We start from the raw sequence: 6,000 nt of genomic DNA on the forward strand, positions 1-6,000 counted from the left end.
AGGACTGCTTGAGCGCTTCTGCTAAAATGTCCTTTTTTTTTATTATCCATTCCTTCTCCTCTACTATACTTTTGCATCATTCGCGATCATGTGTGTCCAAATTAATGCCGGAGTCGAGCCAGCTCCCCCGTCTCCTCTATCGGCCTTAGATTGTAACAAGCGTTTAATGAAAGAAAAAAAAAATATGGCTGTTGCACGGTGCCTATTTAATTTCCATCTTTCAGCATTTCATGCATGCATTCAGCCCTCATCTGGTGTGACTCCCGTCCGTAAGACTCCCGAGCCACTAACGGGATTGGTGATTTTCTTGCGACGAGGAAGGAGACATGCAGTGTAAGGAAGCGCTTGCAGTAGCCGCTGCGGCAGCATCCATGCCTGGCTTTGTCTCCGTGGTACTGCTCCAAGAGTGATGGATGATGAGAGCGAGACCCTGTTGCCAGCCTGCCGCCCCCCCTAGCCCCACCACACTCGCGCATGCGCGAACACCAAACAAAGGAATAGGTAATTCCAGTGAAACCCATTCATTCATTCATTTCCACTGCAGTGATGATATGGTGGGGCATCCGCGACACCTCACTCACACCTAGCAGATGTGCCAGACTTTTTTTTTTTTACTACATCTGTACAGTTAGTCGCACGATCTCCTCGGAGTAACAATTTAAGGGGTTGTGCATTCTGCTTTCTCCTCACAAAAGCCCCACCCCCTTTTTGCTCGTCTCTTCAATGTACACTTTTGTGCCATGACACAACCATGCACAGCTTGAGGCTTTTTGGTGACTGAAAATGAGGCACGACATCCAGGAGCAGTTGAAAATGGATTAGATTTATTGACCCTTTTCCCGTCTTGTTCGCTCAAGTCCGGTTATGTATGTAAAGAAGGGCACACAGCTCCAGACTCTTAACCGTGGAACGACAGAGTGGTATTTGGAGAAGAAAGGTGGCCTGTTGTACAAAGGAGTCCTAAAAGCTACTGGTAGTAGATAACCAAGCCAAAGCCATCCCTGTTGCCGAAGCTCTTGAGATATAGACATCTGCATTACAATGGTGTTAAGCAAAACCTGGTGCCTTCAAATATTCATTGGCCTTGGGCTCTGTGGTGGGCCCGGATGGTCTGCCCAAGCTCCCCCACCCACCAGTAACAACCCTCCATCCACAGGAAGAAAAAAAAATCACCAAGGGACAGTCCTTGGTGGCCAGGAGACAGCTTTAGGCATGCCCCTCCTAACAAAGCCTACCCGACAGCCAAGCCCCATTCCCCACCTAAAAAAATATTAAATGTATGGCCTCCCACCTCCAGCTAAGACCCGCCATTTGAAGCGGGGACTCCGTCACGTGAAGCTCTACCCCCCCCCCGCCCCCATTTTATTATATTCACACGCCCCCCTTTCTCCTCTTCACATTTCGTCCATTTTACACCAACCTGCCTCCTCCGCGGGCCCTCGCCCCCGTGTTTCTTGCTCCGTGCCTCAGAGCCCCCCCTTCCCTCTATGTTCAGTGTCGCTTTACGCCATATAGTGTTTTTAATCGACCGTTTCACACCTCAAAGTACTAATGGTGTCTACTCCATGCTAAAACCAGCCCTTCCTGCTGCGCTATCTACCAGAGGGGACTCTCCCCTCCCTCGCCTGTGCACCCACGACAGCCTCTCCCACTTCCCTGGTGAGCCGTGTACCCCCGTCGGCCTCTCCTCCACCCCTCCTGAATCCCCGTCGGCCTCTCCCCCGGTGTGACGACCTCTGTCCGCAGCCTCCTCAGCCCCTTACCTCGCGACACGTCCCAGCTCCCCCGCGCGCGCTGCTGTAGGTCGGGGCCGCCTGCCGCTCCTGCTTGGTCGCTAGGGCTGGAGCGAGTGACTAGAGCCTGCAGGAGCAGCCTGTCTCTGCATTTCTGCTCCCCCTCCCTCTCGCCCCCACTTCCCTCCCCCGAAAGGCTGTGGGCAGTTCAGGAGGCTGCACCAGCACGCGCCTCCCCTCCCTCGCATCACATGCACCCATGCGAGTGCTGCACGTTTCTTCTGTTTTTCGGAGGGCGCTCCCTTCCCTAGGCTTGCAGTAAAAGGGGGCGTGCACGACCCCATTCCCTCAAGCCGCCCCCCCAAGGTGCACACTGAATAGCTTGACAGCTACAACGGAGGAAAATGGGGGGGGGGGGGAGAGAGGGCGGGTGAGCAACGGTATATAACTCCAAAATGTCTCTGTGGGGTCTGGGAGGCGAGGAAGCTTCTTCCTCTGCATGAGCCCGGGGCTGGTTCGCCGCGAGCTCTGTGCACCTGCCGCCAACCGGAAGTGCCTGTAGAGGACGCGGTGAATAGAGGGTCGCCGAGATCTCCTACCCTTGACCCTCGTGAACATGGGTGTGTGGATTCCGGACCATAAGGCGCACTCCCAGGCGCTGCAGAAGCTTAGGCACCTGTGGGTATCAGGATGCGGCACCACCCGCGCCCCTTTCTTCATATGATCACGCTGTGCTTGGGAGCATCGCAGCTCCCGCCCCATCAGAAGTGACGAGCGAGGCTTTTGCATTATCACGAGCCCCCCTCGCCATAAGAAAACAACTCCTCACTTCACTAATTTGCTTACGTTTTTGGGACGTTCTCTTCACCCCAACATCTCCGGCCTCGAGGTGCTGGCTACGCCGGCGTATTCACCAGTGATGTACTTAACTCTACCCACCTGGAGGCTGTTGGTGCCTCTGAAATACCCCTGAAGCCGCGACCACAGGAGCGCGCATCCTGGGCTAAAATACGGGAACATTTCACTTGCCCTACCACATCAAATCGCATTCAGTTGAAAGGTTTTCCATTTGTCTGTTTGGTTATCATACTTGGGACGAAAAAGCACGCCAGATACCAACTCCGTGAGAACGACGCAGCGTTTTGAAGGGAATGGAGATGGACGTTGTTTGCTACTGATTTTATGTGGCAGTTTTAAGGCACTGAGCAATAGTGTGTGGCATCCAGATAAAATGTGCATGGGTGCCTTCGCGTCATATGGGACACATTCAACAAGGCATGGCATTTTAGTTCATAGACAATAAGTTTTCATCATGATGCCCTTACATACTACAAGTACCAGAATGCAACAAAAATCCAGCATTGGCCAAGGGTGACTAGCATGGAATAAATGAATTCAGTCGGGAATGGCTGGGGCAGTCTTGTTCCAAGTCAAGCAGAAACAGAGGTTTGCATGTGATTAAGGACCGGTTCCAATTAATGGAAACTTTAACCTCCTTCCACGCTATGAAGGACGCACATATATATCAAAGAAACTGGCGGCTACCTGTTTCTATTTATGGAGGACCTGTAGGATTTTTTTTTTACATTTCTTCCCTTTGTAGCTAAAAAGCGCATTGTCCAGGCTCTGATACTGTCTCGCCTGGACTACGGGAATGTTTTATTTTTTATTTCCCCTTTTTATGTTTTAAAGAGATTGCAGGTGGTGCAAAATGCTGTCGCCCGCCTTCTAATGGGTACCCCGAGACACCATTCTGCCAAAGCTGCTCTGGTGTCCCTTCATTGGCTCCCCATTGAACAGCGTATTAATTTCAACGCTGCCTGCTTCGTGCACCGGGCATTCCACAACAGGGGGCCGGCCTTTCTTAGGTGTATTATAACCCCCTATATCCCCAGAGATCTCTTAGATCTTCTTCTGCTTCCTCGATGAATACATTTCGGTTTAATAAAGCAAGATGGGGAGGCAGGTCTTTTGCCTTCAAAGCAGGCCACCTATGGAATTCCTTACCACTGGAGCTTCGACTAGAGAACTCAGAACTTCAGTTTCGTAAAAAGCTTAAGACTTTTCTCTTTTCATTAGAGTTTGTCAGCTTTGTCTGTTTAATGGTCCTCCATCAGTGTTGGGGGGCCTTTGGGTAGCCATACGCTCTATAAATCCATAATAATAAATATAAATATATATATATATATAACTTTTATTATAGAGTGCTGTTCTACTCACACAAGAGACTTAGGTGGTCATTCTGACCCTGGCGGTCTTTGACCGCCAGGGCGGAGGACCGCGGGAGCACCGCCGACAGGCCGGCGGTGCTCCAATGGGGATTCCGACCGCGGCGGTAAAGCCGCGGTCGGACCGGCACCACTGGCGGGCTCCCGCCAGTGTACCGCCGCCCCGTAGAATCCTCCACGGCGGCGCAGCTTGCTGCACCGCCGCGGGGATTCTGACCCCCCCTACCGCCATCCAGATCCCGGCGGTCCGACCGCCGGGATCCGGATGGCGGTAGGGGGGGTCGCGGGGCCCCTGGGGGCCCCTGCAGTGCCCATGCCACTGGCATGGGCATTGCAGGGGCCCCCGTAAGAGGGCCCCTACATGTATTTCACTGTCTGCCGCGCAGACAGTGAAATACGCGACGGGTGCAACTGCACCCGTCGCACAGCTTCCACTCCGCCGGCTCGATTCCGAGCCGGCTTCATCGTGGAAGCCTCTTTCCCGCTGGGCTGGCGGGCGGTCTGTAGGCGACCGCCCGCCAGCCCAGCGGGAAAGTCAGAATTACCGCCGCGGTCTTTCGACCGCGGAACGGTAATCTGACGGCGGGACTTTGGCGGGCGGCCTCCGCCGCCCGCCAAGGTCAGAATGAGGGCCTTAGTTCCCTGACCAATAGAAGTTTTTGCTTTGAATTTTTTAGCAAGGAGTCCTGGTTATATAATGTAATAAGCTTGGCAAGAAGTCTCAACTGGGCGAGCTTCTCATCCACGGACTGGGAGAATTTTGAGGGTTTAGGCAAGGTGAAGTAAATAGTGTTTGTCAGTCGATCTTAACTATTACATCTTGATTTTAGATCCAGTGAATAGGTGGAGTTACTGACAGACTGGAATTAATTGCCTTGTATGACACTAAATAACACACAAGGAACAGATGGGTGACAAGAACTGGCCTTTCCGACGAAAAACATCTTGTTTGTTCTTCCAAAGTAGATGTGAACAGGCATCCAGTCCTGGTTTTATTGTTTGCGCTCGAATTCTTGGCGTTGTGTTCTTTCCCTCATAAAAGTAAACAGACTTAACAGGGTGAGTTATTAACGCTTTACCTAGTGGAACCGGAACACGTACTGACTGTGATATCCTGAAACTGCCATATGCAATTGAGCGCTGCAGACACGAACGTAGCTTTCGTGCAGCAGGAGCAGTGACTCCGGGACCCAGGGCCTGAGGGGGCACTAAACCCCAGCTACAGCTCTTATAACCCCATGAGGGGCAGGGGTTCTTTGCTTTCATCGGGGATGGCCCATGAATTATACCACACTTGATACGCCACTAACCTCGGAGAAAGAAGCAGCCTAGGTGTTTGTTATCGATAGAGGCGATAACAATCGATTATAAAATATTGGGAGGCCTTCATAAAAGCAACGTTTCAAATAGTGGAAATAAAGCTGCTCCAGTTACACCACGGCCTTAAAAATTAAAACGCGAAGGAACTTTCAATATGCAACCTTTTTGCGCCGCCTGCGGGTAAAATCAGGAATGACACGATCACACCGAAACCACTTTTGAACTACTTGCTTCGGCCGGTGGATGATGAGCCCTTTTCACTTACACACACCAAGGCAAAACATTGTTAGAAAGGGAAACAAAAGACAGCCACTATTTTAGGGTAACATATTAATGCTATGGACTAGCTAACACACTATGGACTAAGCAAAAACATACGTCTGTGGCCTGAGCTCATATCCTGTATTGTGTCGTGTTTTATGTCCATAGTGTACACTAAAGCAACAGAGGTAATGCAGTAAGTACATAGGTGTATGTTCCTGGTCCTGATTACTTTCATGTTCAGCCCAGTAACACCAGAATTTATACATAATTTAAAATACTTCACAAAATGAGAAACATATACCAGACTGGTACCGTTCAGCCGAGACACGAATATTAACAGGTTGACGCTTGCACTGTAGCAATACACGTGTGGATGTGTGTTTAATAGTACAGTTGCTCAACATATGCGTTATAGGGCTACGTTTATTTTCACTGGCATGTACGTACATATGCGG

The 6,000-nt window shown here is 51.0% G+C and overlaps 1 protein-coding gene across 2 annotated transcripts in view; it reads right to left on the bottom strand.

Moving 5' to 3' along the window:
* BASP1 (brain abundant membrane attached signal protein 1) overlaps positions 1-2,738 on the bottom strand; it is a 158,867-nt gene extending 156,129 nt beyond the window's left edge. Inside the window, exon 1 of one of the 2 annotated variants that reach the window (XM_069219485.1) lies at positions 2,580-2,738. The gene's annotated coding sequence lies outside the window, so the exon portion shown is untranslated. Of the gene's footprint in view, positions 1-1,763; positions 2,021-2,579 lie in introns of those variants that run through there. The other variant, XM_069219483.1, reaches the window with a different exon arrangement.
* Positions 2,739-6,000: the final 3,262 nt, after the last annotated feature.

The sequence above is a fragment of the Pleurodeles waltl genome, chromosome 2_2 (assembly GCF_031143425.1).
Source record: "Pleurodeles waltl isolate 20211129_DDA chromosome 2_2, aPleWal1.hap1.20221129, whole genome shotgun sequence".
NCBI classification, from domain to species: Eukaryota; Metazoa; Chordata; class Amphibia; order Caudata; family Salamandridae; genus Pleurodeles; species Pleurodeles waltl.